The sequence below is a fragment of the Bos taurus genome, chromosome 21 (genome assembly GCF_002263795.3).
Source record: "Bos taurus isolate L1 Dominette 01449 registration number 42190680 breed Hereford chromosome 21, ARS-UCD2.0, whole genome shotgun sequence".
Taxonomy (NCBI): Eukaryota; Metazoa; Chordata; class Mammalia; order Artiodactyla; family Bovidae; genus Bos; species Bos taurus.
In genome coordinates this window covers 65,806,326-65,819,086 of record NC_037348.1, presented here as the reverse complement: position 1 = coordinate 65,819,086, position 12,761 = coordinate 65,806,326, and the positions used below count along the sequence as shown (strand labels likewise).

The window sequence follows — 12,761 nt, the reverse complement described above, 5'->3', positions numbered from 1 at the left end:
TAATTTTCTTCCTGAGTTCTCCATCCTCAGCAAATAAACGACCTTGATCTTCCTCAAGGACTGGATGTCTAAATATACTTCGGGGTCCTACTAAAATGGGACATTATGTGGCCCTAAAAATTATTAATCATGAACCTCAGTGCATAACATCCCCTTCTTGATCAACATTTGGTGTTCTTTAATTTTATTTATATAAGTGAAACCAGTTTTTTTAAAAATAATTCCTTGAAAATCCATGAACAAACTTCCCAAATTGAGAACATGAACTTCAACAGTTATTTATATTGATCTTTGTGCTTTTTACTGACAATGGCAACTGCTAAGAGACTGGCCATTAGAGAATACTTGAGTTGGCTGTGGTATGTTCATGCAGTAGAGGAAAAGCCAATTCCACACAGTCTACAGTAGATGTTTTTAAAGGGATGTGAGCTTTGCACTGCCAGATTAATCATAAACTTGAATCATATCACATTCTCATAATTGGTAGAAAAGCTGCAATCCTTTTTATTTATCAACTTATTTGATTTTTATTTTAAGCTATGTAGTAATAAGCATCACTGAATCCAACACCCAAGTCAAGAACAGAGGTTTTAGATATCACAGGTGCATAGTTGTATATTCTCTGCTCTTAAGTTAATGGCCTACTAATTATTTTCATGAATTTTGTGCAGAATTGGATAGCTTTTTAAAACTAGTGTTATGGCACATTCTCACAAATAATCCTAGCTTTATCTTACTCTATGCCTTTACAAAGCCTTTCATTTATATATTTAGTTTGTGATGGAATAATCTGACCATCGATTTATTTTCCTAAAAAATATATCACTTATAGTAAGATATAAAATATATTGTATAAATATCAAATATGTAATAAAACATATACTGTGAATATAAACTATAATAAAATTATATATATATATGTGTATATATATATGAAGTATTAAACTCTCCAACTGAAACCCAGAACTGAAACACCATTTTCACATGCATAAGTCTCCATGTGACTTAGAAGGAAGAAACTAGGTCCTATTTTATTCATATGAACATCAGTAGGATAGATCAGTATTAGCGATAAACCTTAGTTCAGAACACGTACTCTTTGTTCATAGTTTGCCTTTTTAAAATAATCATTCAAGATAAATCATATTATCTCAATTACCTGAGAATCTACACACTGTATACTTGAATACCAAAAATGCTAACAATTTCCACCAGGCTTATTACCCACAGAAATATATGACTATATCATCCTCCCACCAACTTTGAATGCCAACATGGATACCCACGTGTGACCCTTTTTGTCTTCATTCACTTACATATTTATTTATTCATTCATGCATTCACTGATTCATTTACATCAATAAACACCATAATGAGGAACCACTAAGACTCAAGAACAAATCCCCAATTTTCCCTAAACTCTATCCCCTAAAAGGGAAAAAACCAACTCTTTATCTAATGGACCTCAGAGTTAGGGTTTAATCAAAACTCTTGATTCATATACCCCAGAAATCTCATCACTGATCCAAGCTCAATACTCTTTTTTTATTTACTTCAATACTCTTTATTTATCTACTTATACATTGCTTATGGATTATTTATGCATTCATTATTTATCATTTCATTCATGGTTTCATTGATTTTTTTAAAAAATTGTTTTCTGTGAATCACAAAAACCTAAGAGCAAGATCTTTGAATATTGCACAGAGCTGTTTACAACTATTTATTTCGCACAGAGTTAACAAATGAGGTCTATTTTTAATTGAATCTCAGTGTTTCAATATAGATTAATCAATAACCTTGCTTCATACCCTTCCCATGTGTTTTATGACTCTCTACTTGCTCAGCTTTCATGTAATTTCTTTGTATTTTAGAAGTAGTACAATGAACTTACTATCTTACCCCACACCTAGAGGATCAACAATACTTTCTATCTGGCTAGGTGCTCCCTCCTCCAGGATTTAACAACCTAGACTGTCATCAACTGAGAAATACTCCTACAATGTGGTACAAAAGTAAAATGCAATACTAAGCAACTGCAAAAATGAATGCAAAACCTCAAACTTCGTTTTTCATGGACCTCTGTTGCACTAATAGGGATCGCTCTTAATCCCTGGTTCATGACCATCCTCAGCACTGGTCCATATGTGGCTTCCTCTGACTTTGCAGTAGCCACTCATTCCTCTGAAACAGTTCCATGGACCACATGAATTACCTTCAAACCAAGAACACAAACGTTGTTACTTACATGAGTCCCGTTGCTTTCTATCCACAGAAGTGACAGACAAGATCGTCATCACTGGTAATGAGTAAATCAGATTAAGTATGTTGAATCTGTGGAGTAAAACACGGGTTTTAGAAAACTGAAGATGCAGTGTAAATTATTTTAAGAGACCTTAGTCTTGCTGAAACAAATCTGTTATAAAATCTCCTTCTAATCACATTCAATTATCCCAAGAATGGCTCTCTTTTATTTTTTAAATTATTAATGTACGAAATGATGACAACTGCTACATCTATATTCTAGTATAATAATTAAGAACTATGTCTGTTCCTAATTCTATCAAACCCTACCCACATAGTTAAGAGCCTACATGATCATCTTTATAGGTCTTCCTTGATTTGAGTGTGGTAAATTTACATCATTCTTTCTTCACATTTTCTCTCACCATGCTCGACCTTACTTTATGACTTCATTCATGTATTTATTTTTTATTTGTTTACTTGTGGAATAACTTGTCCATTTTTTTTTCAAAACAAATGCAAAGTGTTCTCAAACACTATTGTAGTGTTTTAGATATATATCTGTATAGATATATATAACTGTCTCTACAGTTCTTTACCTAAAGTGGGCATAGCCCAATCCCCTTTTATTTATATAACATCAGAAAAGTATAGTTAGATTAATATATGATTTTTAATGATACAATATCCGCACTGGTATATGTCTGCCCTCTTTTAAATAACCTCTTCCTTCACTGGGGCTTCCCTGATAGCTCAGTTGGTAAAGAATCTGCCTGGAATGCAGGAGATCACGGTTTGATTCCTGGGTTGGGAAGATCCTCTGGAGAAGGGAGAGGCTACCCACTCCAGTATTCTTAGGCTTCCCTTGCACCTCAGCTGGTAAAGAATCCACCTGCAGTGTGGGAGACCTGGGCGAGATCCCTGGGTTAGGAAGATCCCCTGAAGAAGGGAAAAGCTACCCACTCCAGTATTCTGGCCTGGAAAATTCTATGGACTGGACAGTCCATGGGGTTGCAAAGAGCTGGACACAACTGAGTGACTTTCACTCACTCACTCCTTCATTAGCTAACAATAATATCACCTACGTACCACAGGAAACAGTCCAAAATAACACTAACATCTGCCCATAAACTCAACACCCAAAGAATAACAACTAAACATATTTTTAAAAAATGATATTGGTTGAGACAATCTGATTAAATACTATCTCTTCTCATATCATCAATTCTTAATATTGGCCCATGCTTGATCCTCTTTAGTTAAGTAGTTCTGTGATCAATTATTGTATTTCAATTTTTCCCCTTTCTTAATAAAATTAACAACCACCAACCCAGAACAACACTGACTCTTACATAAAGCTGCCCATAGGCTCTTGATCAACATGTTAAACACCCTGATCCCTTTATTCATTGGAATTCAACTTTACAGAAATGTTTCAAGAATAATTGATATCTCATTATGCACTCTCATTGTTGTGGTTATCTCACTCTATCTCTTTGTCTTCACTAAATAATGTGTTTATTTACTCTTTATTGATTCACTAATAAAAGGATCTACCCCTAAGATCTATCAATGCCTGTATTCCTAACTACAGTGATAATCTCATATCCCACCAAAGCTGTAAATTAGGTTTGTTTCTAAATACCTCAGAGTTATAGGGGTTAGTCAAAATCCTTGGTTTGGACACCTCAGTGTACTCATCAATGATCTAGGCCTGGGACATTCTTCTTTATTCATTTATACATTTATTAGTTAATTCATTGATTGATTAATAATGAATCAATATCCTTCAATAACCATAGAGCAAGACTTTAAGAACATTACTAACTTCTGGTTTTTGCTCATTTCTCTCAGAACTAAAACATTGTATCTATAAGGGACCTCACTGTGGGATTTCATGCAAATCCACACTCATAATGGCAATTCTTGGTTCTTTAATGTTTCTTGAATTTGTTCAGATTTTAAATGTGCAACAAAACAATCCAGGAACACCTTATTTTACTTCACTAACAATTTTCCAACTCAATAGTCTCAACAGATTAAAAGTCTAAATCTTTATTCCCAGCAGAATGTGTAAATCAACCATGGTAAAATAAATAAATAAAGGGAAATAGAAACAACTGTAAGATGAATGAAACATTTTCTTTTATCTTGTCTTTTAATGGACCTCAATCATTCAAAGTTGGGCTAATCTGGGACTTCCCCAGTGGGCCAGTGATAAGACTGTGAACTTCCACAAAGGGGCCCACAGGTTCAATCTCTGGTTAGAGAACTAAGACCCCACAAGCCTCGAGGCACAGCCAATAAATAAATAAATACAATTCAAAGAAAAACAAAGTCAAGTGTATCTAAAAGTTTGTTCCATGTACATTTCACCAGTATTCATTCTTGATCCTTTTTATGTATTTATCTATTTGTCTATCTATTATTTAATTCGGTTAGTTATGCATTAATTTAACCCTATGTCTATTGTTCAAAAGATAATTAACAAGAGTAAATCATATACCTGTTAGCCTCTCCCTTCTGTGCCATTGAAAGTGAAAGCAATTCTCTCAGTCATGTCCAACTTTTTGAGACCCTATGGATAGTTCATGGAATTCTCCAGGCCAGAATACTGGAGTGGGTAGCCTCTCCCTTCTCCAGAGGATCTTCCTAACCCAGGGATCGAACCTAGGTCTTCTACATTGCAGGTGGATTCTCTACCAGCTGAGGCACAAGGGAAGTCCAAGAATATCCCTTCTCCAGCAGATCCTTCCAAACCAGGAATTGAACTGGGGTCTCCTGTATTGCAGGCAGATTCTTTACCAACTGAGCTATCAGGGAAGGCCCACTACTCAGTCATAAAAAAGAATGAATTTCTGCCATTTAAAGCCATGTAGATGAGCCTAAAGAATAGTATGCTTAGTGAAATATGTCAGGCAGAGAAAGACAAAAACTGTATGATAAAACTTATGTGTGGAGACAAAGAATAATATACGTAAATATATATGCAAAACAGAAACAGATAATAGAGAGCAAACGTATGGATATATTTATAGCGTTGTATTCCTAGCTGGCAAAGTAGTAAAGAATCTGCCTATGAATGTAGAAGACACAAGAGACACATATTCAAGCCGTTGGTCAGGAAGATCCCCTGGAGAAGGAAATGGCAACCCACCCCGTGTCCTTGCCAGGAAAATTTCATGGACAGAGGAGCCTGGCGGTTACAGTCAATAGGACTGCAGAGTCGGACACAGCCGAGCACACGTGCAACATCCGAGCAGAGGCTTTAAAAGGTACGGAGGTGGTTTTGCTTGGCCTCTGGAGTTTCAAGTTTTCACTACGAGACAAGCATGACCCAGACACTACAACTCCTTTATCTAAGGACTTCGAATAAGAAGGCAAGAAGTGAAGTCAACCCACAGCCTAGAGCACAAACGCTGCAAGACACCTGTGTTAGAAATCAACACTACTGTTATTATAACGATTGTCATTCTGTAAGCCAGTGAAATTGTGGGTTACTTGTTATGTAGCGCTATCACAACAATGACTAACTCATACATTTCCTCCCTTTTAAGAATTTATTCATTTATTGGTTTTTTATAACATAGTCAATGAAATCACCACGAGGGTACCATCAAACCTAACAAAAACTATAATGTCTGTCCGTCTCAGCAATTTGTTGTCGCTGTGGACTCAGCCGTGTTTGACTCTTTTGTAACCCCACGGACTCTAGCCTGCCAGGTTCCTCTGTCCATGGGATTTCTCAGTAATGTATGTATATATACTAGGCATGGATAAAAGGTAGCTAAATCTTTGTAATTCCTACCCATAAACTCTTACTTTATGAAATTAGTCTCAGCTGTGCAGAAAGGTATTAACACAAATATTTGCTTCATGATATACTCTCTTCTTTGGCCATTAGGAACACCTGTCTGCACGTTTCTCACCAACAAATGTAAAGGAGACCTTTTATTTATGGACAACAGGTACTATTGATATGTTAACTACAAATGTTGGTACATGGCATATTCTCTTCCTTGCATCATACATGGAGTCTCTATTATTCATTACTCATTTTTTTGAAATAAACAATATTATTACAATGAGTATCTGCAAAACGACTCTTCAACCTACCAACTACAACCTTAAAAATAACTGCTTGATACTCTCTTACCAAAATACACAAACCTTCAACATTAGAGAAATGTTCACACAAACTTTGGGGCATGCATTCAAAATATACTTAATACTTGATAAAAGAAATGAATAAGCCTACGTCTATTTTTCATGAACCAAAGACTTTTGTGCCAGTGAATCTCAGCCATGCAGAACTGGATTAATTATCATGTTTTTTACATGGTACATTTTCATCTCTGGCCCATAATTAACCCTCTTTTATTAATTTATGTATTTAATTATTCATACCTAATATTCAAGAAATTCTCATTAACCACCCAATGCAACTAATAGAGTAGCCATTATCCATATATGACTATTTAAATTTAAATTAATAAAAATAATGTAAAATTAAAAATTCAGTTCCCCATCTTCATTAACCACATTTCAAGTGCTCACTAGTCACATGTGGCTAGTGGCTATCATATTGAACAGAACAAATTACAAATCATGTCCATCAGCGCAGAAATTTCTATTGGACATAAAATACATTCTTTACCTGTAGCTAATAGGCTAGAACTGTTTCTAATGAAGCTAAATGGGACTGATCATACTCCTTTATCATTGGTCTATGTGGATTCTCCTTGGTTTGATTTGATCATTTCTAAAGGAGTTTTAATTGACATCCATAAATCCAGTCTCTGACTCCACAGGTAGAACACCAACGCTGTCTCTCATCTCCATTTGTGGGCCTTGCTCAATGAGTTAATAGCCTACATCTTTATCCATGGAGGGCTGTTTAAATCAGCTAAGCACATACACACCATCAAATACAAAAGAGCAGATAAGAGGAATGAAACATGCGAGGTTATGGTAGTCAAAAGCATAGAACTAAGTTAGCCATAATCCTTTCATCTTTGGGTCGGTCCCATCACCAGTCTACACTTTGGATATTCTGTATCTTATGTGTTTATTATGGGTTTCCCTCGTGGTTCAGATGGTAAAGAATCTGCCTGAAATTCAGGAGATCTGGTAAATAAGTCATTTGTTAATTTTTTAGCACTGAAATTAACATCCACACACCATCATGCAAAAACAGGAACTCTGAACACCTACCCCTGACCCGCACTCTCAAGGGACCGGGATGCACAGAAGTGTTGTTTCAGTTGCTAAGTCTTTCTGACTCTTTTGCAACCCCATGCGCTATAGCCACTTAGGTTCCTCTGTTCACGGGACTTCCCAGGCAAGAACATTTGAGTGGATTGCCATTTCCTTTTCCAGGGAATCTTCCCAACCCAGGGATGGAACCCGCGTATATTGGCAAGCAGCATCTTTACCACATGAGCCACCAGGGAAGCCCCATGTGCAGAATCAGAAAAATTTTAATTCTGGAATAATTAAATATTATTAGTGACTCATGTTTGCCCTCTCATTTTATTCATTAATTTGTTCATTCATTCATTTACTTACTTATGAACACCCTTGAACCACTGTCTAGCTGAAGATTTAAGAACATCAACTATTACTTACATTTTTTTTGCCTTATCCGTATTACCCAAATAAGAGTCAAAATTCTCATAAAAACTGCATGATTAAATAAACTATGCTGTGTCTATTTCATGCAACAGGAAGCAACTTTTTAAAAGAATGAACAGCCTGGATCATTTTTAATGAGTCTCACTTGTGTAGAACTGAATTAATCAGCCTTAGTTTACGAAACTTTATCCTCTCTGCTCTGTGCTTTGTCCTTTTAAATTTTATGTATCCCTTTAAAAAAAAAAAAAACAATAAAAGGACACTCATGAATCTTACCCAAAATATAATAAGCTACCAATTCTTTTCATTTCTATGTGCATCTCTCACTGAGTTAACAGTCTAAACTTCACCAATAGGAAAATGTTGCTAAAATCATAGTGCATAATAGTAGAATGCTACTAAAATAAATGAAATAGCATATTTTTGTCTCAATGTCCTTCAAATTTGCAGAACTGTGTAGTCCTAAATCTTGGGTCATGCTATATCATCTTCTTTAGTCCATGATTTTACTAATTTTGATTTTACTAATATAAACACCCATTTCTTTATAATAAATCAATAAACATATAAGGACACACTATTCATCCCAAGGCTAAGGGAAAGTAACAATTATATTTATATAAACATATATATTATTAATGTATAATATAATCACACATATATACATATAATTAACATAATGATCCACATATATAATTACTTTTTTATTTGCTCATTTCTTACAGAGAGAACAGCCCAGTTACGTTATTTTTTAATTCAGCGACAGGCCAAATGAGATTCCTCATCCTGAGTTCAGGACAGTGTCTCATCACTGGTCTATGCTTGGCCATCTTTGATTTTATTTGTGCCCATTCATGTTCAACAGCGCATATGCACCCATCAACCAACCACCCAACCGTAAAATACCACCACTACCCATCACTCACATTGGTTGGTCCATGGCTCATTTCCCACAGAGGTCACAGCCAAGATCTTCATCAACAGTGTCATCAGACCCACTCTGGGGCCTCCACGCTGTGGAACACAAGGCAGATATTCAAAATGGTGAAACAACCCAGGTCTTCTCTAATGGTCGTCGGGTGAGCAGCACAGAATTAATCACCATCTTCAGTTCCTCACACATTCTCATCACTGGCCCAATATAACTCTCATTGTACATATTTTCCATCTAATAATTGTATTTATTACAATAAACATGCATGAATTCACCACCCTAATCAAAAACAAGCCCAGTGACTGTGACAAACATCTGTCTCTATGCTTCTTCCTTACAGAAGACCCAGCCCTGCTCTTCTTCCTACTGGACTCAGCTAGGCTGAATTGTGATAATGATGATCTTTGATCCAGACATATTCTCATCCTTATTTCCTGGTTGTCCTTTTTCTTGTTTTTAGTTTTTTGAAATACAAGCACACATGAACTCAGCACTAATCCACAACAAAAATATCGATTAGTCCTTACACACCAATGCTTCTGATCTACAGAGGCAAGAGTTTCTGTATTGCTGTTTTAAATAGTCCACAATTGTATGTAAATGGGTTAATCTTAAGCCAAAATCCATAGAATGTGATCTTTGGTGGCCCAGTCTTGCCTCTCCTCCTGGCGTGTATTTTATTTACTCATCTAATTCACGCCTAATAATATATCAAAAACACCTGAAGCCACCATTCTGCCCAAGACCAGTGACTATTCTGCTGCTGCTGCTGCTGCTACATCGCTTCAGTCGGGTCCGACTCTGTGAGACCCCATTGACGGCAGCCCACCAGGCTCCACCGTCCCTGGGATTATTCTAGCTACCTGTAAATACACCTCCTACCCACAGTCCCAACAGCCTAAAACCTACTGGGTATTTGTTTTGTTATTTTTAATAACTACTGTCGGGTAGAACTAAATTAGTCATAACGCTTGTTTGAAAACACAGCCATCAGTGGCGCTTGCTTGGCTCTCTTTAATGCGATTTGTGCATTCATTCATCTGTGCAATAATGCAATAACTAAGCAGCAAACACTCACTAATGCCTGCTTTTATCTGTCTACACTTCCCTTCCCACAGCCAAGATCTCTTCTGGCGCACAAACCCCAGTGTGCCCATTCTATGCAACACAAACCCCCATGAAAAAGAAGAAGACAGCCCAGACCTTTCTGCGTGTTAATGCCAGACCTGGATTAACCATCACCTTTTCTGCAGACCCATTTTCACACCTGTGCTACTCAAGGCCATTATTTCTTTATTCTTTGATTTTTTTTTTTTAATGATAAAATGAAGGACCACAAACCACTCTGATCTCTTTTTCACATCCCTCGGTTGTGAAGAATTAACCGCAATCCTTGGTTCATGACCCCCTCTCCTCCCGATGCCCCTCTTACTTTATTGACTACACAAAGCAGTGCAGTAACCATGCAGGGCCCCCACCTTCAGCGCCCCGCTCTTAGTTCCCTGCTGCCCTCTGCCTTAAACAGGGACCCCCATACCCGCCGTGTCCTCTTCCCTTCCCCTTTTAAAATTGTACCACATATGTATTCTTAAGAAGTATTTTCCACAGTTCAGTGGCTGGCTGGGCCACAGGGCCTGTGTCAAGGGGGAGAATTAAATACACACAATGGACTTCTGAGCACACCCATCAAGGGGTAGTAAAAGGACCGGATCTCTTTATCTGTGCTCGCAGTCACGAGGCACAGTGTGGCCCAGGGGCTGAGGCACATACGCTGGCACCACACTGCCTGCCTCCACACCCGGCCGCCAGTCTTGGCTAGCTGGGCCACATTGGGAAAGAAAACTAACCTCTCTATGCCCGTTTTCCCCACCCGCAGTCTCGGCAGCAGTCCCTAAGCAGCATCCGCTATTCTCTGCGTGCCAAAGTCAGCCAGGGAACCCAGCCCTGCCCTCCCCAGCTCTGAGCCCCTCCCCCACATCTTTCTTCCGTCTGCAGCTGCTGTGGTGCTAGACAGACAGACAGACCAGGTTCCACCCCAGCAGGCACTCGTGAGCGGTGTAACTGCAGAGACGTGACCTGGCTTCTCTGCCTTGTGCCCCAGACTCGTGCGACCGGTCGACTGTGGACAGCGACACCCGTGAGGGTCCAATGCAGGGGTGCGTGGGACTACAGCCCTTTTTCCGCAAGCGGCTCCCACCCTGCACTCACCCTGCCCGTCCCCCGCCCCCACGTCGCCCACCCCGCGGGTCCAACACCCCCGATCTGATTAGAGAAACGAGTGATCTCGATGCTCAGGCCAAGCCGAGGGTTTCCGAAAGGATGGGCCTCGGGCCGGAAATTGTTGGGATCTGTTCTTTTTTGGACCCGGCATCAAAGCTTAAACAAGTGCCCTGGAAAACAGAAATCCAACTAAGGGATGCGCTTTGTAAAACTAAAATTCATTTCATGAAATGGGCCTGCCTTCAGGGGAGTCCATGCCCTGAGATTCTTGATGTTCGCATTGTTTCCCAGAAACCAAAAAACCATGACCCTTAGTGACAAGACACAGCCAGCTTCCTTCCTGCCCTCCCAGACTGGCCTGGTGGGAGCCCAACGTGCTGGCCCCAGAGCAACTCTGAGGCAGGAAAAATAAAAAATACATGACAAGTTAAAACATATTCTATTATGGTCATATGTTAAAACATATGCAGTTGTGCATATGTAATATATGCACACAAACATACCCACGTGGGGACCTACATGAGGAAGTCATGGGAAGACCCCTAGGCTGGGGATCCCGACCCAGGCTCCTGCCTCTGCCTTGACCCCACCTCGGAGCATTGGGCGCTCCCCCTGCTGAACCTCAGGGGTCAGTGATCTCCCGGGCTTCCCTCCCTCCCAGAGGGTGTGAAAATGAAAAGCATAAAGTTCAAGTGCAAGTTTCCTCGAAGAGAGGGGACCATCAACGCTGTACCTCTTGCCCAGGCATGTAGTGTCCGCAGCATGCCTTCGCGTACAATGTCCCATCTGATCTTCACAACGGTCCTGTGAATAAGACACAATCATCGCAATGAGCCAACATTTACTGGATGGACACTCTCTACCAGGCACCATGCTGCCTACTTTGCAGTCATTGACAATGCTCTGGGATGAGAACAATTCAACAGCATCTTTCTTTTTCCCCTCAAAATAGTTTTGAGCACGTGCTTGGTGCCAGATACAGGCCAGAGAAGACAGCAATGAATGAAACAGACAAAATCTGAGAGCTAAGATCCTTGCACGTGGAGACAGGAATAGATAATATTCAAAATAAGTACAATATGCAGTTTATAAGATGTTGATAAGAACTGTGGGGGTGGACAGAAAGCAGGGAAAAGAAAGAGAGAAAACAAGAGGGAATTCCCTGGAGGTTCAGGAGTTAGGACTCCATGCTTCCACTGCTGGGGATCCATGTTCGATCCCTGGTGAGGGAACTAAGATCCCACAAGCCACAGGGCATGGCCAAAAAAAAGAAGAAATACCAAGGAGGAGAAAGTCTCACTGAGAAGGTGATATCTGAGTAAAGGCATGATTAGTCCCATTTAACACACGAGGAAACAGAGCCTCAGAGAAGTTAAGTGAGTTACAAGTGGTCACACAGCTAGGAAGACGCTGGCAGCCAGGGTGGAGAGTCTGGCCTCAGCCTGCCTTAATCATGTAGGCCCAGTGCCTCAGTTTTGCAGTAGCTCTTGCTCTCTGCTGTCCAACTGTCAGCCCATAAAGTGAGTGTGTGAATGCACGTGTGGTCCTACAGGAGGGTTTACGTGCCCTGCCACACAGGCATCTCCAGGATGTACTAAGAGTCCTGGACAAATAAGCCAACCTTCTTGGAGGAGATGGCAGTGGTTGACAGTTCCCACAGGACTTGCATGGATTCCGGGATCAGGTCATCCTGGGAAAATCTGCCCAGCATGGCCCAGCAAGTCAGCAG

General features: G+C 39.6%; 1 long non-coding RNA gene and 2 other non-coding genes across 3 annotated transcripts in view; all 3 read right to left on the bottom strand.

The window, feature by feature from the left end:
- The window catches only part of MEG8 (proline-rich receptor-like protein kinase PERK10), a 125,523-nt gene that overhangs the window by 88,420 nt on the left and 24,342 nt on the right, over window positions 1-12,761 (bottom strand). The window contains exons 7-9 of the long non-coding RNA NR_146189.2: window positions 11,766-11,836; window positions 8,805-8,892; window positions 2,249-2,334 (exon numbers count right to left, since the gene is read on the bottom strand). This is a non-coding gene — a long non-coding RNA (proline-rich receptor-like protein kinase PERK10). The remainder of the gene's footprint in view (window positions 1-2,248; window positions 2,335-8,804; window positions 8,893-11,765; window positions 11,837-12,761) is intronic.
- On the bottom strand, window positions 1,459-1,528 carry LOC112443311 (small nucleolar RNA SNORD113/SNORD114 family). Its single transcript, XR_003031651.1, has one exon. It is a non-coding gene; the product is annotated as a small nucleolar RNA SNORD113/SNORD114 family (small nucleolar RNA).
- On the bottom strand, window positions 10,829-10,903 carry MIR370 (microRNA mir-370). The gene has a single exon (NR_031315.1). It is a non-coding gene; the product is annotated as a microRNA mir-370 (primary transcript).